The 27970-nt window shown below is 38.5% G+C and overlaps 1 pseudogene; it reads left to right on the top strand.

The window, feature by feature from the left end:
- Nucleotides 1–20626: 20626 nt before the first annotated feature.
- Nucleotides 20627–24823, top strand: LOC137030762 (zinc finger BED domain-containing protein 4-like; annotated as a pseudogene).
- Nucleotides 24824–27970: the final 3147 nt, after the last annotated feature.

Below are 27970 nucleotides of genomic sequence, written 5' to 3'. Positions count from 1 at the left end.
GTTATATTCCGCGTTCATTTACACTGAACCAGAACAGTATCAGACTCGCCTTTGATACTAGGGGCTGAGGTGGGTCAGACCAGGGCCGGGTCTAGGGGGGGGCTTGGAGGGGCAATGCCCCCCCAGATTTCTCTTGTGCCCCTCCAACATCCCCAAGATACTAATTTTAAATCACTACTAAAGTATATCTCACGACACAATGTAACCTACAAACTATTGAGCATACATAAACAGTTATTAATAAAAAGAATCATAAATTAATTCGACGCGGAAACACAATCACGTTACAAAGACAGTCCACTAAAATTTTCAGTGGCGCTTTAACACAAAACAGGAAACTCGTGAATATTCATGTAAGCTCCGCCCAGTGTCACCGAAAATCTCAGACACAGAGACTGCGTCCGAAAACTGGAAAATGCTGCCTTCTGAGGACACATTTCAAGGTAGTAAGGCATCAAGGCCATCCGAATCCAATGTTAGCTTCACTTCCTGTCTCATGAGATACCTTCCTCAGATCGATTTTTGAAGGAAGCATGGATGTATCCTTAGCTGCCTTTGATATCCCACAATCCTGTGCTTTCCATTCTGTGACAGCTGAGCTAGAAATATAAAGATAGCGTGCGAAAGTTGCGTTTGCTGCTCAGTTTGTGTATAAGTGTACGATTTTGACCAACATATTTCAATTTTTATATCATTTCTATAGAGAAATTACTACTGTAATAATTACATATTTGTTTAGTTCTCACCAAAGCTCGCGCTATATTGCTGTAGATCATTAAACTGTTATGCTGCCTCAGAAGTCTGTCCGAAATCAGTTTCGTGAGGTACCTTCATGTACAAACGCTGCCGTACAAGTCATTCTCTTTTAACGCCTGTTTCACACATAATCCGTCTGCATTGCGTATGCGTTGCATATTTTTTTACGCACCCATCTTAACGGATTACAGCGTTCACACTGCAAAATGTTCAAACTGCCCCATGTGTTCGTGGGAATGGCGCTGATAATAAACCTCATGTGAAACGTCAGATAGCCTATGTGAGTTTTGCTTGCACTTGGCTGCAACCATTCGGTCCAGCTATCCGATCTCTCTCTATATAAAGCGTTACAAGTGGCACCCGAACATTTTGCCTCTGGCCTCGGATCAGCCTGTTGGGCGTGCTGCTCGAAGATATTATCGTTCGATTTGGATTTTACGGACATTTCTGCACACACTGAAGCTCCGACCTCCGAGAAGCACACGGACAATTTGTGCAAGGACATGTGAGATTCATTCTGGCATGTGTGATTCGTTTCGGAATGTGAGATTCATTCTGGTACGTGTGATTCATTTCAGACCGTGAGAGGAGTCATTGGTTCACCAACGATTAAACAAAACCGTTCAAGAGTTTCAACTGAAAAGATTCATTCAGGTTTGAACACAGACTACAGAATACACTGATTATCTTAGTTGGCTGGTCACGTAGTGACTGATTCATCTGAATCTTACCAGGATTCAAACTGGAATTTCGTATTCACAGCGTCATCAGAACTGAAAAGCAGGTTTGCCATGAAAATCCACATATATACGTGTGGTTTTGAGATCCCTTTGTGAAAAAAAACAAAACAAAACAAAACAAAAAAAACGTCATATTGTTGAATTTTGTTTCTACAAACTGGGTTGTTTCTACTGTTGTTTTTTTTTTGATGCTCTGAGTTTAAAGTTACAGTTGTTGACTTTTGTTGAAAACTGCATAATTTACTGTTTTACCACATTTACTACAAACCACGCTGATTATATATTGCCTATATTGAATACAATGGATAAATATGTGCATGGTTTGACAGATATGACTGACCTGACTTCACCTTTTGAGTCTGAGCCTAGGAGGAGAGCACAAAAGCCAACTGTCTGCCTGGAGACACAGGTTGAGTCACTAAGGACAGAAGTAGCAGTGCTGCGTAAATGCTTAAAGGAGTCCCTTGATCTGCAAAGAGGTATTATTGATGATTATGGTCAAAACATGTACACAACGGCTTCAAACCCCTTACCTGCATGGAACATTCCAATGGCCTCTTCCACTCCATATGCCCAGGCCCAAGCTGTTCACGTGCCAAAACTTTCGGCGACAGCCTTTGATTGCAGTGTAGCGCCTGAAAAGGCAGCAAACTTTTCTCAAACTTCTTTACTGCTAAATAGCACAACTAGAGCGCTAGCCTCAGTCTTGAATCAGTCAAAACTTGAGCCCCCTGTGTTCGGAGGGGATGGGAAAATTCAGCCCGAGGAGTGGCTTCAGCTTGTGGATGTATATAGAACCTCGTTGGGGCTGAGCGATGCCCAGATTCTTCTCGAATTACCTCACTTCCTAGCCAAAGAACCAAGGAAATGGTTTTCAGTATTGAGTGAACACATAACAGCCTGGACACAATTCCGAACCCTTTTTAAAAGTGTGTTTCTTCCATCAGACAATCAGGAACGCATCTTGAGAGGAATCCTAGATCGTGTTCAGGCACCTGATGAGCCTTTTCCAACATTTGTGGCGCACCTATTGAGCGAATTCAAAAAGTTAAAGTCTCCACCCACAGAACAAGATCAAATTTAACTGATTTGTAAACATGCATTAGAGCGATACAGAGTCGCAATATATGGTACACAGATCACGTCAGTTGTCGACTTCCTGATGCGGGCACATGAGCTCCATTCTGTTCTTGGCCCAAACAGTCGTAATGAGCCCCCGCTACCAATGAAAGAACAAGCACGTGAAATGTACTGCTTCAAATGTTCTGAACCTGGTTTCACCTCCCGAAATTGTCCAAACTGCAACTTTGCAGCACAAGCAAATGTATTCCCCGGTGTTGAAAAGCAGAACTTTCAAACAGGATTTGGAACACCAGAGGAGGGAGGACATTTTACAAGGGCAATCCTCCCTCCAGAAGATAAATGTGCCCCAACATTCTCCAATGTCCACACTTGAGCCACTCGTCCTGGGTCATATGGAAGACCCGGCTTCTTCTTCATTCTGGAACACACCATTCATTGTCAAAGTAAACCTCTACAGCAAAGCAGTTGATGCAGCTCTCGATACAGGTGCTTCCCTATCCGTGATTCGGACTGATATTATTTCTGGCATGATAGGAAACTCTGAAAAAGTGCACCCTTGGTTATTGCCCCCGATTCAATTGGCTAACAGAGCAACTTGCAGCCCAACCGGTGTCATATGGCTGAATATTGGATTCCAAGGGAAACGTTTTTACCATAGATTTGTTATTATCCCTGATCTTGCTTCACCACTTATCTTAGGGATGGATTTTATGTTAAGAGCTGCAGTCAACATTCATATTCCATCCAGGACTGTAACTCTATGTGACACTACTGAGCCAGAACCATGTGAGCCAGCAAGTGAATGGATGGAGATGCCAGGGGTAGGGTGCATGATGTTCATGGATATCCAAAAATCTGACTTAAGAGGGAAAGTTGAAGTGGCATGCTTGGGACAGGAACAAAAAGCTCAGTTCCTTGCCCTTGTGGAAGATTTTTGGTGCATGTTTGATGGTCACTTGTGCCATACGTCAATGGCGGAGCACATGATCGACACCGGTGGTGCGAAACCTGTACATTTGCCACCTTACCATACTTCCGCTGAGAAAAAGCAGATAATTGAGAGCCAGATCAGGCAAATGCTGGTGGAAGGAATTATTGAACCCTCATCAGGCCCGTGGGCTGCACCGGTAGTGATCGTTAGGGCTGGGCGATATATTGAATGCTTTTGTCACGTGCATTTCGTCAGTAAAGCCGGTTCCCTGATTACCGCTAAATCGCCATCACCTGCTTTCAAATGGAGAGGTATTTAATAGACAGAGCCGTAGTTCACTGATAAGCCACGCAATATCGCGTTCAATATCGATATGAATCGCCGCCGATATTGAACGCGATATTGCGTGGCTTATCAGTGAACTACGGCTCTGTCTATTAAATGCCGCTTCATTTGAAAACAGGTGATGGCGATTTAGCGTTAACACTCTGAGGTCTGAAAACGCGCCGGCGCGTTTTGCAGGTTTTTTTTTACATTGCAGCAAAACAGACTTAAAATACTCCGTCATTTTTTGTCATAGAGACATAAGTAATATATCAATTGAAACTATATGTCTTCTTTTATTTGTATACACTAAGAGTAAAAAACACAATGTTGTGCTTTTTGTAAAATAAAGAAAACTAACATGATGCGTGATTTCTCCTCTCCCTCTGAACGAAGTCCAATCTGATAGTTCTCCGAAAATGAACTGTAACTTAGTGAATACTAATCACAGAAAAATTAAACTTATGTCTAAAAAACGTTAAGAATCGAAAACAAACCTTCTGTGTTTATGTAATCTGTATGAAAAGAGAGCCATGTCAGAAGTCTGTGATTCAGCTCATTATCCGCTAATGCGGCCACGCCCACGGAGCCAGCGCTATTCAGACGCAAATTCAGAGGCAATACATGCATTCATCGTCTCAATCGTGAGAGAGAGATATAGGGAGGCTACTGTGTCAAAATGATTGATGACACCTGTCATAATAAATCATTTTTATTATGTCCGGTATGAATATTCCTATGGGGGTTGGTTTTGCAGAATGATTGATATTGAACTGTCAGGTTGTATTTATATAGTTGTTATTTGAACTCTCTTTAACCCGGCTGATCTGTTGACCACATGTGTGAAAAATGGATAAATTATAATCAGGATGATCATAATATGACAAACAATAACCATCATTATTAGTGTAGAGCTAGACAGTCAGTCTCTGTCTCACACCCACACCCACCTACCCACACACACACACACACACACACACACACACACACACACACACACACACACACACACACACACACACACACACACATAGCCATCCCACCCCCATGCACAAGCAGTCTCAGATTTCACACCTCTGGTTGTAAGAGGAGAAGTGAGCACAAGAGAGAGAGTAAAATCAATGATCTGTAAATTGATTTAAAATAAACTACTTGATCACAAATGAAATAAAACAATGTAAAAGTTTTTACCTGAGTGTATAAAACCTCCTTACATTTTTCTCATGGAGAAAAGAGACTTGCGTGACCGCATGAGTTCTATTGAGTCAAGGAAATGTTTAAAATAATAATAATAAAAAAAAATGCTTAAAGTTTAAAGCTCTTAAAGTGCAGCTCTTCTCACAACTTGGTGAAACTGGTTCAGAGAAGAGGATTTTTTTTCCAACACGTGTGTATTTTAATAGATAAAAATATTTCAACCATAAACTTTTATATCTTATTTCTGTATTGGGTTCCAATCAGTGTTTGATTATCTATGACACAAGTGATTATGCATGAATGTAACTCAAAGTATGAGTTCATTCAATGGTACATGTTGCTGATATATCCATACACTCTTCCCTGGGAAATCAGGCTGAAACCCGTTTTCTATTCACTTCTCACAGCAAGGTGTGAAATGTGAGACTGTCACAGTATTCAGGCTGTGGGGGTCTGTGGACACTTCCATGTTTTATGGGGCTTTCCATAGACAATGATTATTGTAGTATAATTGTATATTCTAGTCCGTACACACACAAAAACAAACAAACAAACAAACAAACAAACTACAAAAAAGCCCCACATTAATTAATAAATAAATAGAAAAACAAAGAAAATAAACAAATAAAATTGATTTAAAATAATTTATAAGCTGTTTTTATCATGGGTCAAAGTTTGCTCGGGGGCCAACAATTTGTGTTATTACTACACTTTTGGGTCACATTTTGTCCACACAATATTAGGGAATACCAGAACCACACACATGTACACACGTTTATTACTATTTTAAAGGAAATGATTATAAATCAAATATATAAGCCAAATATGTTACTAACATTTATTTAAACATTTTATAAAATAAATAAATAAAATAAAATAAAATAAAATAAAATAAATAAATATAAATATGAAAACACCTTACATTTTCAGAGAGCTGAAGTTGTTCTTTATGCAATGATAAAAAAAAAAAAAAAAAACCCAAATAAGTTGTATCATAAATAAAACACTCCTAGGGATAAATTCCAGTGTGAAACAAATCCTTCAGTCCTCACAGAGACAGGAGGAAGCAGACAGATGAGCCTCTGTGTCACAGCATTAGTCTGCATTCCAGAGCACATTTTTTGTACTAAATTTATTACAAAGCATAATCTAGATATTTTAAAATGATATGGTTGTTTAAATCCAATCTATAAAGTTTTATTAAAATCATATCTTCTATTTATCTTTCTAGAAGACTACTGTATCAGGATAACATCTGATGTCCAATAGTAGAAATTATTTTACTTAAATTTTTTGGTTTCATTGTGTGAGAAACTGATTTGGAGCAAGGTAATATCTATTTGTTAAAAACATTGCAGCAAACATATTTGTCAACATTATTCTTTTGGTTTACCATAGTTTTACCTTATATTTACTAGGAATTGAAACTTTATTGAAATTAAAAAAAAAAAAGAAAGTAAAATTATATAAATCTATGAGACATACCTCACCTTAAATGTAAAGTTTTTTAAACGCAAACATATTTAACAGATACACTAGGTTTTAACAGCGAATATATTTAATGCGGACATGCCAGGTAGGGGATTTGGCCTAATCTTTGGTTTTTAAGCACAATTAAATATTCTCAAGAGATCCATTGTCCCCTGGAAGTCACGTCTTCTGAAAGACCTCACATGTGCGGATTCACTTAAAAACAGTACATAGGGGAACAGCACATAGGAACATCTGGTCTCTCTCTCCCTCTCTCTGAAAATGTGGTATTTTCTTAAAGATACAACTTAAACTAAAGAGCAATGTTGCGTCATCGTTTCAGGTAACGGGAGTTTTGAGGCATCAAACACACAGACACCTTCACGTTTGGATTTTTTAAAATTTATTATTATTATTATGACAAACTATATCAATATGTTTCATCGCATTGGTGGGTATTTGCCAGATGGAAATTCTGCTTAAATCTTTGAGAAATAAGATCAAATAAAACTAAGTAGAGGTTTTTGATGTAAAATTTTAAAGTTTTTCTTTTTTTTTTTTTTTTTTTTTTTTAATGAACAAATGCCGCTTGTGCATGTTTTGTTTATGATACAACTTATTTGGTTTTTTTTATTTATTTTTTTTTATCATTGCATAAAGAACAACTTCAGCTCTCTGAAAATGTAAGGTGTTTTCATATTTATATTTATTTATTTATTTTATTTTATTTATTTATTTTATAAAATGTTTAAATAAATTTTAGTAACATATTTGGCTTATGTATTTGATTTATAATCATTTCCTTTAAAATAGAAATAAACGTGTGTACATGTGTGTGGTTCTGGTATTCCCTAATATTGTGTGGACAAAATGTGACCCAAAAGTGTAGTAATAACACAAATTGTTGGCCCCCGAGCAAACTTTGACCCATGATAAAAACAGCTTATAAATTATTTTAAATCAATTTTATTTGTTTATTTTCTTTGTTTTTATATTTATTTATTAATTAATGTGGGGCTTTTTTGTAGTTTGTTTGTTTGTTTGTTTTTGTGTGTGTACGGACTAGAATATACAATTATACTACAATAATCATTGTCTATGGAAAGCCCCATAAAACATGGAAGTGTCCACAGACCCCCACAGCCTGAATACTGTGACAGTCTCACATTTCACACCTTGCTGTGAGAAGTGAATAGAAAACGGGTTTCAGCCTGATTTCTCAGGGAAGAGTGTATGGATATAACAGCAACATGTACCATTGAATGAACTCATACTTTGAGTTACATTCATGCATAATCACTTGTGTCATAGATAATCAAACACTGATTGGAACCCAATACAGAAATAAGATATAAAAGTTTATGGTTGAAATATTTTTATCTATTAAAATACACACGTGTTGGAAAAAAATTCCTCTTCTCTGACCCAGTTTCACCAAGTTGTGAGAAGAGCTGCACCTTAAGAGCTTTAAACTTTAAGCATTTTTTTTATTATTATTATTATTTTAAACATTTCCTTGACTCAATAGAACTCATGCGGTCACGCAAGTCTCTTTTCTCCATGAGAAAAATGTAAGAAGGTTTTATACACTCAGGTAAAAACTTTTACATTGTTTTATTTCATTTGTGATCAAGTAGTTTATTTTAAATCAATTTACAGATCATTGATTTTACTCTCTCTCTTGTGCTCACTTCTCCTCTTACAACCAGAGGTGTGAAATCTGAGACTGCTTGTGCATGGGGGTGGGATGGCTGTGTGTGTGTGTGTGTGTGTGTGTGTGTGTGTGTGTGTGTGTGTGTGTGTGTGTGTGTGTGTGTGTGTGTGTGTGTGTCTGTGTGGGTAGGTGGGTGTGGGTGTGGGTGTGAGACAGAGACTGACTGTCTAGCTCTACACTAATAATGATGGTTATTGTTTGTCATATTATGATCATCCTGATTATAATTTATCCATTTTTCACACATGTGGTCAACAGATCAGTCGGGTTAAAGAGAGTTCAAATAACAACTATATAAATACAACCTGACAGTTCAATATCAATCATTCTGCAAAACCAACCCCCATAGGAATATTCATACCGGACATAATAAAAATGATTTATTATGACAGGTGTCATCAATCATTTTGACACAGTAGCCTCCCTATATCTCTCTCTATCGTGTATTTATTTTCTTGAAAAGTGTTTATCTGGATGTAAAAGTCATAGTTAGGGAGCTCAAGAAGACATTCAGACTCTTTGCATCACAGAAATACATTATATTTTAAAGTATAATATAAAACCATTACTTTATATTGTAATAATATTTTTCTGTATGTTTCATATATCATGATGAGTTTGAGACATCACAGAAGGTTTTTTTCACAGCCTACCTGACTGAAATGCCTAATTAATATGCAAGTCATTTCAGCTCATTACTATCCAATTCTTTTGTCTTCTCAGGCGAGAATGGCCCATTATTCAGTGGTGATTCACGCCTCCTCGCATACTGTGTTTCTTGGCAAAAAGTGTCTTACAAAAACTAAATCTCTCTATTGTTTTATATGAAGGAGTAGGCAGCATAATGTTTACATAATTTTGAAGCAAAAACTGTAGTTTACAACCTCCAATACCCAGAAGTCTTGTAAACACAGATTTGCTATACTTGTTTGGCCTTATTTCAGTGACTTAAGTTTTTTTTTTTTTTTCAATAACCACGCATAAATGTTATTCTTTCAAAAACACAAACATGTACATACATGTTCCTCACATATTATTGTAGCCTAGTTTGTGCTGAATACAGTGGAATGACACTTTTTCCATTAATATGTTTATGAACAACTGAAAAAAGCACAAATGTCAGGGCATGTCAAAACTTCTCCAGGCCCCAAATCAGCCTCAGACTCCAGAGGGTTAATCAGGGAACAGGCTTTACAGACTATCAGCTCACACTGAAAGATTTATATTCTCTACCCTGGGTGGATGAATCATTAGACTTTCTGTCCCGTGGGAAATTTATCACCACTCTGGATCTATCTCGAGGATATTGGCAAGTGTCCGTTGAGGGAAAGTCTAGACCAAAAACTGCGTTTATCTCATACTGTGGCCTATTTCAGTTCAAAGTCCTTCCCTTCGGGCTCAGCAATGCCCCTGCTACCTTCCGAAGGGTCATGAACACCATGCTTGCTGGCCTGATTTACAAATGCTGTGCAGTGTACTTGGACGACATTGTGATAGCTTCACCGACCTTTGAACAACATCTTGAAGACCTTCGTGAGGTTCTGATGAGATTACAGACAGCAGGTCTCTCTCTGAAGCTGAGCAAATGTCAGTTCTGTCTAAGTGAGCTCATATTCCTTGGCTACCGTGTCACACCAGAGGGTATATCCCCAGACCCAGCAAAAGTAAAGGCGGTTACCGAGTTCAGAACGCCAAAAGACACAAAGGATGTCAGAGGATTCCTTGGCCTTACGGGCTATTATCAACGCTTTATACCTGGCTATGCGAGTAAAGCAGAACCACTTTTCCATCTCACCAGGAAAGAAACGCCGTTCTGCTGGGATGAAAGTTGTCAGGCGGCTATGGATTTCTTGACAAAGTGTCTCACATCAGCACCAATCTTGTGTTTTCCAAATTTCACACAGCCATTCTTCATACATACAGATGCTAGCGACCTGGGTCTTGGAGCGTCCCTAATGCAAAAAGATGATGGTGACGAGATGTTGTCGTGGCTTTTGCGAGCAGAACTCTACACAAGGCTGAGAAACCCTACTCAACACCTGAAAAAGAATGTTTAGGGGTGATTTGGGTCCTGGAGTACTTTAGACCTTATGTAGAGGGCCTCCATGTGACAGTCTACACAGACCGTAACAGCCTGAGATGACTGATAAACCGCCCAAACCCTTCTGGTCGTCTGGCGAGATGGTCTTTACGTCTGCAGGACTTTGATTTTAGTATTGTTCATAAGCCAGGTGCTCAAAACAAGGTCCCAGATGCTTTGTCCCGCAACCCAATTCAATGTGAGGCTACCCCATAGACTGTAAAAAAAGATGGACAACGCGACGTCGCTTCCTTCCATTGTATTGAACTGAAGCCAAAATGGGCTGATGAATGGGCGCTGACACATTACGCAATACGTCAAAAAAAAAAAAAAAGTTTGGAGCCTGGGCATGCGCAGAAGGAATCGTCAGTTGAGCCGGAGGCGGAGTCGCGATATCAAACTTCCGCCCAGACGACTGCGTCATCATTCATGTATTTTAAATAGACTATAAAAATTATACACAATTTAAAAGTCTACCTATAAAATAATAGGCTATTCTGTTTCTAGAGCAATAATATTTTTGAAACAGCAAATTCAGTAGATAAAATCAATATAATATGCCACTAGAAACAACTCTAAATCGTCAGAAATGGTCCTGCCATTTTAAATCAAGTTCAACTAACGTTACAGGAGATCGATTGCTGTAATTAGAGTAAGCTATCATTAGTTTTGTCCTGCTAATTATTATTTTATACCCATAAAAATAATAAGTAACTGCCAGATAACGATCACCTGCTTTTTCCCGACATGGTTAACATTAGGTGTGTAATCTTAACTAATAACATTTATTAATTAGCTTATAACGCCCATATTTGATGTTACAGAAAAAAAGTTCAGTGATCCGTCAGATCCTGTAGGTCGGTTAGTACAGTTTACTGCTGAACAACTCATTTTGTTGGTGTTAATGACAAAGAAATCGAAAATTAACAGTTAGGTAATACATCTTCAATCTCCCCTCGAAGCTCCGACAGTCCTCAGACAACCTGTCAATCAACTTCGAATCATGACGACACGCCCCGTTTTTATAGAATCAAATTGCTAGCTAAAATCTAAATCATCAAAAAAACGAACAATTGAATATATATCAGTGTGATAACAACTACCTTAAATGACCAAAACCATCTTTCAGAAAGTTTTATTTGAAGCAGAATTTATTTTTAAGTTTTCACTGAAGTCTCATTCGACTGCATTGAGAGGGCGGTGTTTATGACCTGTACTGCATCCAGCCTCCAGGGGGCGATCAAAGAGCCGGTGGCTTCACTTTTCAGAACGTATGAGACACACCCGGGCTACCCCAATAGACATTCTGCCAGATTATGCAATTATTGGGGGGATGGATCTCCGTAGCCTGTCCTCAATTGTGATGACAGACAAAGCACAGTTGAAACAATTACAGGAAAATGACCCAGTGGTCAGTGATCTTTTATGTGCCCTCAAGAGTTCTAGAAAAGAGGATGTGGGTGAAAAGTATGTCATTCAGGATGGTTTGCTGTATGTCAGAGACTCCAAAGTGATGTTTGGACTACATCCAATGAAACAACTCAAATTTTACGCGCCTACCTCCATCAGAGGTACTGTGTTAAAATACTACCATGACCACCCTACAGCCGGACACCTCGGAATTACTAAAACATTGACCAGGCTAAAGTTTCGGTTCTTCTGGCCAAAAATGGTAGAGGATGTAAAGAGATATGTTACCTCATGTTCGGTGTGTCAGTTGACAAAGCCTAGTCAAAAGAAACCAGCGGGTCTGATGGTCCCAATCAAACCGCAAAGGCCTTGCACTGGGGTAGACTTTGTGGACCCTCTCCCTCGGACACAGAATGGAAATGAGTACATATTCTTGTATTTGTCGACTACTTTTCAAAGTGGGTAGAAATAAATGCAGTCAGAACAGCGACAGCGCAAGTTGCTGCAAGTAAATTCCTGAGCAAAATTTTTGCCAGACACGGTGCACCATCTTACCTGATTTCAGACCATGGCACGCCATTTGTGAGTAACCTCTTCAAGTCTGTGGTGGCCACCCTGGGTACAGAACACAGGTTGACTACAGCGTACCACCCACAGACAAATGCTACGGAAAGGGTGAACCGTACCTTGAAAACAGCCATTCGTGGGGGACAAACACACCTCATGGGACAGATACATACCTCAGATATGTTTCGCTCTTCGTACCGCACCACATGAGAGCACAGGCCTGTCACCATCAATGTTGTTATTATTTGGACGTGAGCTTGAGACTCCACTTGATTTGGTCACACAACCGAATGTTGATGGAATGGATGACCCGGATGTGACCTACCCGGAGAACTTGAGAGCTACCTTAAGGGACGCTTATGATCATGCCAGAATAGCTCTGGAGGAAGGACATAAACGCAGGAAACGGTACTATGACCGAAAACGGCGTTCAGTTAATTATGTTGTGGATGATCTGGTTAGAGTGAAAACACACCCTAAGTCTGATGCAATAGCAAACTTTACAGCCAAGCTGGCTCCAGTATACTCTGGTCCATACAGGGTCTCAAAAGTACTATCTGATGTTAACTACAGACTGGAAAAAGTCGATACTGGAGAGGATGTTGATGTGTTTCACGTGGTGAACCTTCAGCCCTTTCACTCTTGGAATACTGCTTTGTCCAATAAAAAACTCTCTGATAATTGCGAGGATGTACAAACATTGGATGGAGGTGGCCCTATCCAAAACTATGCTGGAGAGTCTGATGATACTGACTTATGTGTTGCTGGAGACTGGTTAACCAAACTCCCGAGGATTTTTCCTCAGAAAGCTTACCTGAACAGACACTTGACAGTGCTGTTTTTGCTGACACAGAGTACTCTGACATGAGACCTGACTTTGACACTCACAGATTTGACACAAGTAACCCATTCCGGGGCACGGACCGCTATGACTTGAGACCGAGACAGAAACCCAGAATTACATCTGAATGGATAGTCAATAGGTGGACTAACCCATATCATAGACATAAGTTTGAGGTTAAGTGAGGGAAGATGAATAAATGGTGTTGATTGTCACTTGTTTATAGACAAATGTTCAAAGGTTGATTATGTAAAAAAAAAAAAAAAAAAAAAAAGGGGGAAACATTTATTTCAAATGTGGGTGTGGCACACAGTTTTGTTTTATTGAACTTAAATGCAGTGTACGAACTTGTAAGAATGTACTGTTTGTGCATTGTTTTTTGTTTTTTTTTCTCACCCTGTAACAGCTTTTCAACTGTGGCATGTATGTATCGTTGTTAAGTGAAACAGTAATGCTCCCTGGTTGTGTATGGCTGGGGTCAGAATCTGACAGGGGGGGGAATCTGTAACAAGTGGAATTAGGTACTGCTCCTTTAAGGCGGACCGCTCTCTCTCTCTCACTCGCTGATGAGTGGGCAGTATATAGTTGGAGTGCGAACTGTGAGCATCGCATGTGTGCATGATTTATCTCTGTTGCTCTTTGTCACTTATTTTTTTTGTTTTGTTCAGTAACGCAGTTGTCAGTGAAGTGTTGCAAACTGCCCCATGTGTTCGTGGGAACGGCGCTGATAATAAACCCCATGTGAAACGTCAGATAGCCTACGTGAGTTTTGCTTGCACTTGGCTGCAACCATTCGGTCCAGCTATCCGATCTCTTTCTATATAAAGCGTTACAAGTGTTTACTTGCATAATGCAATCAGATGTTTTTCCCCATCATTGGAGGGAAACTCGCATCCCAGCAGGCAATGACGTGACAGGCGGACCTAAACCAACCTATTCAAAAACAAGGTGACATGGATGACACTCGTCTCATCAGTTTTCAAATCTTTGTGTCATGTTTACGTGTACTAAATTACTCCAGCAACTGTCAATATATAAGCGTAATGAATATAACATCACGCACTGCAAACGTGTGCTGTGTGAAAGCACAATGGCCGCTTCCTGCTTCAGCAACACATACGCACTGGATACGGACCGCACACGCACTGCAGACGGGTTATGTGTGAAACAGGCGTTACGGCTGCGACGCGGCTACCGGAGCTGATACGCGCCGTGGTGCATTTGAGAAGCGTCCCAGAAGCGGCTTGACGCGACGCTTCGCTAAAGATAAAGATAAAGATTTTTGACAGACGCCGCGTCCAAAACGCGCAGCTCAAATACAAAATAAAGTCAAAATAATCACCCTGAGTAAACTCCCGCTCATATTTCACATCACTACAGGCCAGAAACTGAAGACAAGAGATTCGAACTTGAAAAACTTGAAATTTCTTTGTTTTTGTTGTCCAATGTCCATAACTGGAATTTTAAGTGTATTAACTTTATCTGTATGACTACAGCAAAATAAAATATGGCATAGCAATAAACACAATTAAACCAGGCAAAATATAACCATTTAGCCATTAAAAACATGAAAAAAATCAACGAAAACAACATTGGACAGGCAAATCTCGTGGTCTCACGAATCCAGCCGCTTCGCTTCACTTTGCTTTGCTTCACTTCTGGTGTGAGTTGACACCGCTCAGAGGACTGAACAAAACCTTGCCGGAGCCGTAACGCGCCGCACACGGGTTCAGTGTAAAGCCCCGGGTATACTTCACTTTCTGCGCCCGGACGCGTCACGCGCGCTGTGACGTCCGCGCATCTTTCAAAGTATACTACACCACGGATGCGCGAGGATGACCGCGTTCGTCACATGTGCAGTACAGTTTTTTTCTATGCTCTACCAGACATCGGAGAGCAGCACTCGTCGTGTCGTGTCATCAACGTGACATTCACTGGGCATGATCGGAGAAGAAAAGAAGTGCATCATTTCCCATATTTTACTTATCCCCCTCCATAATTTTGCGGCCCTAAACACGTCTTTGTACTCTTTCAAACATGAATTGTACAAATGTGGTTACTTTCTAATCTCTTTGCACAAACGCTGGTCAAGTTCGCTGTCAATTGTCATGTTTTTCTCTTTTTTCAAGCGTATTTTTAAATCGGTCTTTTCACACTCTTCTTTGACGGCTGAACACTGTGCTCAATACTGTGCTTATTGCCACCTAGTGGACTCTTCTATACTGTTTGCGCATGCGCTTTGGCCTGCACGCGGCCAGGGTGTGCGGCCGGCAAGCTGCGCCCTTTGTTTAACATTAGTTTATTTATTTTAGGTTTATCGCATGTAGGCTATAATGTATCTATGTATTTTAAACATTTGAATGAACTGATAAAGGGAGCTGTAAAGTATTTTTGTTGAAGTACAATGTCTTTTTGACCATAATAATGTACCAAATCTAACTCGTATAAATATTGCAGTAGTATAGAAAAATATTATACATACATTTATAGTTAAAATCGAACTCCGAGCCTCCTGTACCCATTCTGTGACGTCACAAAACTTCCCCCTGCAAAGGATTATGGGGGCCCGAAGTGTCCATCAGATGTACCCTTCGAAATCCATTATTCTGAAGGGTCCTTTGAAGTGGCCTGTTTTGAGCACTTCGGTTTGGAACGACCCTTCAATATGGCGACCATGATTATTTTCACGTTATGTCCCATTTGGAACGGTTGTCGAGTGCTCATTCAATCCCACAATACACCGCAGTAACGAGTGTACAACCGGTGTTATGAAATATTCGGGCTGCATCCGAAAACCTAGGTAGCTGTCTTGCTGCCTCGCTGTCTTACACCGGTTTTACACCGCACGCGTCAGCAGAGCGTAAGTAGCGTGTATTTTTTTCGACGTGTTAACAGATGAGAGTATTCACACCGCACGCAGAGGCTGCGTGGCAGCGCATTGCAGGAGCAGAACAGAAGCAGCAGTGCCGCGATCATTTCGGCGCTGGGTCTATTTTTGCTGTGCTGCTGATGCTCAATTAAAGTGAAAGTAAACATTTGATGGACAAAATACATTGATTTCACACAAAAAGTGCTCAAAATGCACAGAATAAGCATATCTAGTGTGTTTTAACAAGAATTGAAGTATGTCAGGAAAGAAAATTAATATTAAAAAATATTTATAGAAGATTTCCTCATTTAAACTTGTTTTTAATTATTCAGTTTGGGTTAAAGTATGGTGTATTATAAAAAAACTAAACTAAACTAGCCAGAAAATATGATATATAAACATTATTTTAGTTATTATACAGACAGCAATATAGGCTCTTTCATACCCAAATCAAACCAGAGTTTGCTGTTTTCTCGCCGAATTTGCTGTGTTGTAAACATGTTCACGCGTCAGATAATGTAAAACACAAAGCTTACCTCATTTGTGTGCAGCAATGGATGACACAAGGCTTTTAATTATTTATTTTTTATTTATTTTACGTTTATATGCGAGTGTTGTACACCTTGCATGTCAAGTTTATAAATGACCAACTTATAAAAACAAATTTATAGCTGTCTTTGTAAAGAAATGCTCATTTTATATGCAGCTTGGAGCCGCTGCTGTGACGCTGTACAAACGCTTCCAGTGTGAATACTCACGCGTCTCTGCAGCAGCAGTTCACGCTCACGCGCCGCTGACGCTTGCGGTGTGAAACTGGCCTTACTTTCGTTGTCGATGTATACAGCGGAGAACGTTGCGCAAAAGCTTCTTTAACAGTAAGGCCAGTTACTATTAAACGATTAACTAAATTTTGTTCCTTCACAAAATTAACAACAGCCTGATAAATAAAAAAAAATAAAATGAATTAATTAATAGAGCCAATCACAGAACCTGCAAAGACAATTTTAATGTCAGTCTCAGGTAATAGTATCCCAGCTAACACACGACGTAACAGTTACGTAATGTATTCGTACTTTTTGGTAATGTCATGACGTACTAACTGACAACGTAACTACGACGTTGCATGCCAGTAATTTCATTACCTTCAGATTACCATCTCACAACGTCGTCAGTACGTTCTCCTAACGTTATAAGATTACCAAGAACGTTCCAGATACGTCCTCTATTCGTAATATATTGGTAATTCCATGACTTACTAGTAACGTAACTACAACGTTGTATGCCCGTAATAATATTACCATCAAATTACCATATCACAACGTCGTCAGTACGTTCTCCTAACGTTACAAGATTACCAAGGACGTTCCAGATACGTCCTCTATTCGTAATATAATGGTCATTCCATGACTTACTGGCAACGTAACAGCAACGTCATGTGCTCGTAATTTCATTACCATCATTTACACATTCTTTATATGTTATTATTACCAGAATTTGCAATATAAAACGTGTAATTAAATGTCAGACACAAGACTGAAATGTCCCTTAAGAAAAAAAATGTTTCTTTTCACCAAATCAGAGTATGGATGACTGCTTTTTATATATAGTGACGTGACATACACAAATGGAGTGCGCGCGTGCCCACAGTATGTTGATAAGAGTGTAAAGTAAATTTTTTTGAGAGAAGAATTTATTTTTCCGAGGTGACAACGAATAAATGGCTTTTATAAAGTTAACTTTGGAAAGACGCAAAACCTTTTTTATTGTTATGTTTACGTTAGTGCAGGTGGCCGTTAGAGTTGCCATGGCAACCGGGAAAACATTCAAGCTGCTGGAGAGGACAGCGTCGACATTTCTCCGTGTTTCTCGTCAGTTTTATAGCAATAAAGTTCAACAACTGCGTCAGATTGGATAAGTAACATTACCCACAGTCTACTTTAAGTACTTTTGTTAATATTTTTACCTCTGTGATTTCCTTGATCGTCTGAAATATATGTTAGCAAAATGTTACGTTAGCATAACATATGTTTTTAATGATACTGAGAGCAAAACGTCTTTAATGCTTTTATTTTATGTTTCGTTGTAGGCTATATGTTTTTATTTATAGTTTGAGTGTATTTTATTATTTTTATTTGGAGTTTTGTTCATGTTCTGTGTGTTTTTCAAAATAAATTAATTGAATTCATTTTGAGTCTGCATTCATCGTTCACAGCTGTTGGAATAGCCTTTACATTAGTTTGGGCAAATGAGGACATAAATTAGGTTAAACTACTGCATGTCCGCCCATAGAAAAATAAATAAATATAAGAATTACCAACTGATGACCAACACACAACTATTGATACACAACGTTGCCACGACGTCGCAGTTACTAACTAGCAACGTCACAAAGTTACGTTGTGGCGACGTATAGGCACCTTTCACTTTTCCGGTTGCCACGACGTAACTAGTTACGTCGCCACGACGAAAGTTTGGTCACCAAATTACGTTGCAGTTACGTAACAGTCACGTATTTTGGTTAGCTGGGATGGTACATGTCTAGATTTTTCTGCTCACTTATGCAAGTTTATTTTAAACAGCCACTTTTATAATCATGTGAATTTTTACCAAAACAGGGGTTTTTAATAAATTTGAATTATATCAATAAATAATTAATTTAATAATTCTAACTGTGATTGTAAAAAAAATAATAATTGTAAATCAAACAACATTTAGAAAACTTGTCCTGTCCGAATAGTGATATAGTGTTATGGTTCAATTTCAAATGAGTGTGAAGATATCATTTGCAGTTCAAAATCAGTAAATGGGTAATCGGTAAAAGGGTTAAAGACCACTAATCAAGACTGCAATATTACACAAACACATACACAGTGACCCACACACTTTGAGAGATAAAGAGTGAGTGAGAGAGAGAGAGACATACACAGACAGAGACCCACACACAGAACACTCCCCTCCCCCTCACACATACACAGACACAGAATGACTGAGACTGAGGGAGGGACGGGGGCAGAGAGGAAGATAGTGTGTTTGAAAAATAAACATTCAAACCAAAATATCTGACTTCCTGTTGGTAAACTAACCCCCCACTTTTGTCAAAAGGTGGTGCTGTAGAGCCCCTGCTCCCCGTCCATTTCTAAGGCTTTGCCCATGTCTACTGTATGACAATATTGATGTGTGGGTCGAGTTTAATACAATTTGAAGCACGTTTAAGAGCCTCAAAAATGCCCAAGAATATTATAAAAGTTTGACGTGTTGCCATGGCAACAATATTTAATATATCACAAATTCAACAGGTCTACATCTGCCATGTGAAGTTTGAAGCAAATCGGGTAAAAATAAGAAGGTGATCTCAAAGCATTTTAAAAGTGATACACTTCCTGCTGCCAGTTGGTGGTGCTATAACTTTGACTCTGTAGTCATGCAGGATCTGTGTGGATTGGTTTCTTCACTGGTCACCCGTACACAGTCTCTGAACTTAGTACAGGCAAACACGACAACTAGCAGCCCCTTTTCTATCTGAGCGTACCGCGTCTCCATGTCTGTGAGTGTGCCAGACGCATACACAACTGGTCTGCTCTCCTGGATGCAAGCAGCACCAAGCCCTAAACGTGAAGCATCACAGGTCAGTGTAACTGGCTTCTTTACATCACAGAATACTAAGACAGGTGGGGTGGATAAACATGACTTAAGGGTGTCAAATGCTTTTTGGTGTTGCTGGTACCAGCACCATGCTGTCTCTTTGTGTGTCAGCTTTCTGAGGAGTGCAGCAATGTCACTGAAGTTTGGTATAAATTCCCCTAGATAATTTATCATTCCAAGGAAATGCTGTAATGCAGGAACATCCTTGGGGGCCGGCATCTCAGAGATTGCTTTTGTTTTGTAAGGTTCAGCTTTTAGGCCTTCGCTTAGATGTGGCCCACATAGCTGACTTGATCCCATCAAAATTTGCATTTAACAGGGTTTAGCTTGATCTTAACTTTGTGTGCTCTGTTCAACACCCTTTTCACATTAATGTCATGTTCAGCAGTGTTGCAACCTCCAACGATGATGTCGTCAACAATAATTGCACAGGGGTACCCTGAAGATAACTGCTTCATCGAGTGCTGAAACACTTTGCTTGCAGAGTTTATGCCAAAAAGCATATGAAGAAATCTATAGTGCCCAAATGGGGTGGTGAATGTGGTCATCATGGAGGAATTGCGGTCTAAGCGAATCTGCCAGAAAGAGTTCTTTGCATCCAGCACTGAAAATACAGTTGCTTCTGACATCTAGGCAGTGGTGGAATGTAACGAAGTATTTGTACTTCGTTACTGTACTTAAGTAAATTTTTACGTATCTATACTTTACTTAAGTAAAAAAAATAATGCATACTTATACTTTTACTCAAGTAGATTTTTCAGCAATTATCTGTACTTTGTACTCCACTACATTATTAAAATGCGTGTCGTTACATCCTTCCGAATCTTGCATAAAAAAATTTTTGGTCGACTGACGTTTTGGCGTTGCTGGCCAATGCACGTTGAAACAGATCGGAGATCTGATTGGTCAAAGAACTCACGCGCTCAGCGTGCGTTTTGAAACAACACAAGCGGAACTGATGTAAATCGAAGAAAAGGACACGGTGGACACCAAATATCAAACATGGACGAAGAGCCAACAACGTCGACTGAGCTTGAGCCTGTGCCCTGCAGCTCTGATTCTGAGAGACATCCCTGGCCTTATTTAAGCAAGTTATTTGAATTTAAAGGTTCAAAGAATGACTCCTGGCGTTTTCAATGTGTCAAGTGCCTACCTCAACGCAAAGAACTGTTGGCGTTTAAAAACTCCCCTTCAAATTTGAAGAAACATATAGAGGTAAGACATGCAATGCTAGTTATTAATATTTAAGTTACAAACTTGCTATGACATGGTGCTATGACTGTTATAGAAAAACGGATGTCAACATAACAAAAATATCACACCAGTATAATATTTGTTTGACGTAAGTTAGTGGTACCCTAACAGGGCAACTTCTTTAGCTGGTTATTAGCACAGCAGGGACGATAGCTTGCTAGTACGTTACATTTTTGGAGATGAGCAAACTACTGCTATATCTGTACATTCGTAGTTGGCTAAAATAGCTGTTTGTTTTGACTCGATGAAAAAATGTTCAAACTTTTTAAACGGCGTCGGCCCCTAGCTTCTTTACCATACAACATTGGGTATTTAGTTGACATTCACAAGTAAGCATGCAGGCAAAACTATATCTTGGTTTGATCTGATTGTGAACAATTTTGAACTATGACAGTTGTTTTTCGTCAATATCATGACATTTTTTAGAATTTGCAAACATATATATATATATATATATATATATATATATATATATATATATATATATATATATATATATATATATATATATATATACAGTACAGGCCAAAAGTTTGGACACATTACTATTTTTAATGTTTTTGAAAGAAGTTTCTTCTGCTCATCAAGCCTGCATTTATTTGATCAAAAATACGGAAAAAAAAGTAATATTGTGATATATTATTACAATTTAAAATAATTGGTTTTCAATTTATTATACTTTAAATTATCATTTATTTCTGTGATGCAAAGCTGAATTTTCAGGATCATTACTCCAGTCTATCACATGATCCTTTAGAAATCATTCTAATATGATGATTCATTATCAAAGTTGGAAACAGTTCTGCTGCTTAATATTTTTTCATAACCTGTGATACTTTTTTAGGATACTTTGATGAATAAAAGAAAGAAAAAGAAAAAAGAAAAAGAAGCAAATGTTTTAAAAATAGAAATCTTTTGTAACAACAATATACACTACTGGTCAGTAATTTGGGGTCAGTAATTTTTTTTCTTTCTTTTTTTGAAATAAATCAATACTTTTATTCAGCAAGGATGTGTTAAATTGATAAAAAGTGATAGTAAAGAAGATTTATATTATTAGAAATTATATATATTTTTTAATAAATGCAGTTCTTTTTAACCTTTTATTCATCAAATATATTAGGCAGCAGAACTGTTTCCAACACTCATAATAAATCAGAATATTAGAATGATTTCTAAAGGATCATGTGATAGACTGGATGTCACATGTGACACTGAAGACTGGAGTAATGATCCTGAAAATTCAGCTTTGCATCACAGAAATAAATGATAATTTAAAGTATAATAAATTGAAAACCAATTATTTTAAATTGTAATAATATATCACAATATTACATTTTTTTCTGTATTTTTGATCAAATAAATGCAGGCTTGATGAGCAGAAGAAACTTCTTTCAAAAACATTAAAAATAGTAATGTGTCCAAACTTTTGGCCTGTACTGTGTATATGTATGTATATATATATATATATATATATATATATATATTAGCAATTTAGCGCGAAAGTATATGCGAATATCAAACCAATTTTACCCGTGTGATATGCTTGGTTGTAAGTGTCAGTAGCTTGTCTTTTTTAGTCTAAAGATGTAATCACATTGGTTTCGCGTTTCAGTGCCCCATACACTGTGGTTTTGTATTAACGTAAATGTAAAATCCTATAACTTTAGGGTCCAAACTCTTAGTTTAACATGGCAAATACAGTAGCTTTTTGCTTGTGTGGTACTTACATGTTGCCAGTCATAACAAAGTAATATGCTAGTAAGATGTAAGGTTAGTGTTTGCACTTGCACTTAACTAGTAGTGGTTTAGATTAATTGTTGAACCCTTAAAAAATATTTTACATTATGTTGTGAGATTTATTTTGGTTGTAGATTGACTATATTACTAAATACTAATACTACTAATGCTAAACGTGTATTAATTCTGTTGTCACTATCTTTTATAGAGAAAGCACAGACCACTTCTGAAGGAGTACTTGGCAGCAACTTCTTCTAAAAAGAAGGGGACATTGTTTGCTGATGGAGGCTCTTCAATAAAGCAGCGAAAACTTGAGGACATCAAAGCATCTCAGAAGACCATAGACCTTGCAGTGGTTAACTTTATTGTCCAGGGTTTGCACCCTTTTGGAGTAGTAGAACAGACTGGGTTTGTTGATTTAATACATTGTACTCAACCTGATTACAGTCATGTCACGTACAACATTGAGAGAGAGAATTGATAAGTGCACAAAGCAAATGAAAGAAAAATTGAAGAATGCAATGCAGACTGTTAAGTATATCGCCACGACTACAGACTGTTGGACAGCTCATAGGCAAAGTTTCATTGGGGTTACTGCCCACTGGATAGAGCCAGATACCCTAGAAAGAAAGTCTGTGGCTCTGGCTTGTAAAAGGCTGAAAGGGACACATTCTTATGATGTGTTAGCCAGTGCACTTAATGATATTCACAGTGAGTATAACATCCGTGAAAAAATTGTTAGGACCACAACAGATAATGCCTCAAACTTTATTAAGGCCTTCCGAGTTTATGCATGTGAAGATGAAGGAAGTTCAACTGAAGATGAGAGTAAAGGTGAGAATTGAAGTGGAAGCTTTGATGGAGGAAGAAGATGAGTGTTCTGAATATCAGCTTCCAAAGCATCACCGTTGTGCCTGTCATATTCTGAATTTGATCTCAACCGTAGATGCCAGAAAAGCTGAATCAAATGTTATGTACAAGAAGATATCTCGTGCAGCATTTGCCAAGTGCTCAGCTCTTTGGAATAAGAGTGCCCGGTCATCTACAGCTGCAGAGGTTATTGAGAGGGAGTGCAAGCTGCAATTGATCCGTCCAGTTGAGACCAGGTGGAACTCTCTCTTCCTTGCAGTTGAGCGAATACTGAGGATAATTAGGGAAAGTGGAGAAGGAGTCGTCAGAGCAGTGACCATTGCACTTAAAGTCCCAATGTAAGTTTTTCATGGAGCAGATACGTAGTTGTGATGTGGTAGGCTATTGATTGTGTGAAATAATGTTGTTTACTAATGATTTACTCCATTTAATTGAACTACAATAGTGTAGCCTATGCTTATCATGCTGACATTATGCATGTTCTCACATGGTGTTTTACAGGTTCAGCCCTGCAGAACTTGCTTTCTTGTCTGACTATGCATCAACCATGAACCCAGTCTCTAAGGCACTCAACATATTGCAGGGAGAGGTGGATGTCCACATGGGATGGCTGGTACCCACTATAACGCTCCTAACTGTGAAGCTGGACCGCCTCCAAACTTCATCCAAGTTCTGCCAGCCACTGATCTCTGCTCTTCAGGAAGGAATACAGCAGCGGTTTGGAAAAATGATGAATGACCCAGAACTCATATCTGCTGCAATTTTACTTCCTAAGTTTCGCACATCATGGACAAGCAATGAAAACTTGCTAAAGTTGGGTAAGTCATTTAAATAATTTCTTTGTCAAGCATTCATTTGTTAATAGAATAATGGGTAGTGGTTCATTTTAACCAATATATGTTATTTTCAAAGCTAACTGGTATTTTAAAAGGCTAGACAGAAATACTCTTCATTCATGTTTGGATTTTTTTTTTTTGTGCAGGCATGGACTACATCAAGACACACATGGAGGAAGAGCCAGCCTTATCATCACCTGGTAGCCATTCTGGATCTGAGGAGGAAGACTTTTTTGGCCTTATGAAGGGAAATGTCCACGAAACCACAAAACAGTTGGATGCCTATCTGGCCAACACTTCTACCTCAATGGACATACTCAAGTCAGTGCCCACAGTTTTTAATTTGTCCCTGAAGCTCAACACACCATTGCCCGCATCAGCAGCATGCGAACGAATGTTTAGCACAGCAGGGCACATTTTTCCTGCAAAAAGAGGCAGGCTAGGATCAAAAAGCTTTGAGAACCAAATTTTGTTGAAATTGAACAAAAACTATTGGTAATGCTATGCGGAACCAAATACAGTATTAGGGCTCTAATACTCTCATGTTCTATAGGGGCATTTTGACCTTTTGACCTTTAATTGCCTGGCCAAAATTTTTATTTGAAGGTCCTTTGTTTTTAAGTTTTTTTTATCGTAACATCTGCCTTTATATTGACTTCATTGTTTTTCACATAGGTTCTGTTTTTTTTGTCCTGTTAATGTTAGGTTGATCAGAGTTCTAAATAGCAATATTGCTTGCATGTTTTAAGAGAAGCACTCACCCTTGTCAAATTTTGTTTGGTGCTTATTTTTTTCTCATTCTAATGTGTTATACATTATTAGCCTAATGCTTTTGGATTTTCTGTAATCAATGGAGTATAAGCCTCAAATGCAGTTTTAGCTACGTTTTCCCCATGCAGGCCTAGGTAAAGGACTAAAGCAACTGTTGTTGAGCAGAATAAACTGGTCATACAAATTTGATTAAAGTGTTCAGAATAACACTCACCTGTGTACTTTTGAGTTTTTTTTACTGCTCTTAATAGTATAGTAAAAATAAAATAAATTGTATGTCATAATTGGCTTAGCCTAATTATTATTTAATGAGTAATAAGTAAATAACCAGATTTTTACAGTGTCAGTATTGCACAACAACTCTTTCCAGTACACAATAGATATTGTTTGTGATTGTTACAATTGAACAGCCCAGACATTGAGACAACTGATTGTACTTTTACTTAAAAAAATACTTTAAAGTAAATTTAAAAGTATGTACTTATGACTTTTACTTAAGTAAGATGTTGATGTAGTAATTATACTTTTACTTAAGTATATATTTTGCAGGGTAGTTATACTTTTACTTAAGTACTAAACTTAAGTACTTCCTCCACCACTGCATCTAGGACACCACTTTCTCTACTCTGTGCATTGGGTGATGTGGTCTTTTTAAGGTAGTGTTGAGATCATTTGGGTTGATACACAGCCTGATTTCTTGTCTGTCCTTTTTATGTGTGACCACCATGGACGAGACCCGGACTGGCTGTTCATTGTTGGCAATTTGTTCAAAAGTCATTTGTGACATTATGTTACATTTTGCCCCGGTGTCAATTTACACTTCAATTGGAGTTTTTTAATGTGTAAAGTGACAAATCCAACATAAAAGGTGTCAAAGGCTCCTGTCTGCCTCTCTGCCTCGCTGCTCAGTGTTTTGTATCTGCGTATAGCTTTGTTTTCTCTTACTTTTATTGAATCTCGTACTTTTTGTTGCTTATATTATCATTACTTTATATATATACTATTGCCCACCACATTAATCTGACGTCGCCAGCTTGTAATCTTTGAATCTAAATCACTGTTACAACGCGTTTGCATCTCGCTAGCTTGTTTAACTTGTCAGACCTGCCAACCTTGGAAAAGTTTTTCGAGTACCAGTGTGACGGGACAGGACACGGGTTTTTTTTTTTTTATATTTTTGAGAATACAATACACAAACCACAAACACACACCCATCTTCGTTAATCTAATTTTGACTGTTAAAGTTTTATAATTTGACACAGTTAAAAATTTCACTACACCTGCTCAAAAGCATTTTTTTTATTCATGATTAATATTGCATTGCATAATGTGTGCTTATACAAACTGACAACCACAAGTGAATCACATTCACATATTTAATATGGACTAAAAAAATTTTGTTTGCAATTTTATATAATTTTAATTTTAATATTGGATATAGTAAATCCCACAGACAAAAAAGGTATCTATTTGTAACATGCTGTATTTGAACAAGACAAACATTCGCTGATTAAAGGTTAGCCTATACAAACATATTTGTAGAAAACAGTAAACAGTGAATAGACAGAACCCATAAGTGCAAAACGAATCGAGTATTCAAGAATATAAAGAAGTTAGTTATATAACAAGGGGTTGTGTTAACTAAAGAGTCCGCCATTTACCGAATCTTAAAAACACAGGTGGATAATTAAAAATGTTTTCTGACAAAAAAATAACACAAGCAAGAACAAATTTTAAACCACGGCAATTTTCATTTTACAATGATCTTTCCTCTCTGTGTCAGGTGGGGTGGGTGGTGGAAGGAGCGAGGACTCAATTGCAGGAAAGGAAGGGCTTTATTGATAATAAAAATAAAAATAAAAACAAAAACACAACAAAAACAACCCCGAGGGGGAAAACAGACTATAACTAAAACTTGACTTGACTTGACAGGGACTAGACTTGACTAGGCTTGATGACACACAAGGAGAAATACGACATTAAATGACAACGAACCAGCACAGGACTGCAAACACAAGGAGAATAAATAGGAGAGCAAACAAGGCAGGTAACGAGGGAGGACAGGTGGGGCAAATCAACCAATAATGAGGTAACAAGGTGGGCGGGGTCAAGACAATAGACATGAGAGCACATGGCACAAAGAAACACATGACAAGCCATGTGCTCACATCAAACAAAACAAAGACACAAGCACATGGCCAATGAAGACAAAAATCACAAGCCATGTGCTTACACAAGACGAGACATGAACATGTGACTATGAAAACTCATAAGCCACGTGTTCACACAAAACAAGACAACATGAGAGCATGCAGCCCGTGAAACACAGACTGCGTGCTACACAACACAAGACAAAAACAACATGAAAGCAAGCGGCAGGTGGAAATAAACGCGTGCTACACAACATGACAATACAAGAGACAAAACAGGAGACAAGAACGCACGGCAAGTGAAAGAACACTCGACCGTGCGCTCACAACAAAGACAGGACTGGGAGCGCGAGTGTCCGAATCCCGACACGAAACCGAAACCAAACTAGACACGAGTGCCGGGATCCGAACGCCACGCTCCCAACATGAAACAATTCACGCAGACGAGAGAGCGCACGGCCCCGAGAACCCTCGAGACCGTACGCTCACACAAAAACACGACAAGAACGGGAGTGTCAGAGCTCTGTCACAAAACCAAGAAATAAGCAAGACTGAAGTGACAGAACCCTGACACTCTGTGCTCGCGCGCGTTCGTGTGTATGAGAGAGAGCTCGCGCAGCACTGAGACAACGGTGCTTTTAAATGTGCTAGTTTTCATACAAAATAAGTAGGCTATGTAACAATTAGGTAGTTTAGTTAGTATTAACACAATAACGCAACACATG

The sequence above is a fragment of the Chanodichthys erythropterus genome, chromosome 11, assembly GCF_024489055.1.
Source record: "Chanodichthys erythropterus isolate Z2021 chromosome 11, ASM2448905v1, whole genome shotgun sequence".
Taxonomy (NCBI): Eukaryota; Metazoa; Chordata; class Actinopteri; order Cypriniformes; family Xenocyprididae; genus Chanodichthys; species Chanodichthys erythropterus.
This window is presented reverse-complemented; position numbering and strand designations above follow the sequence as displayed.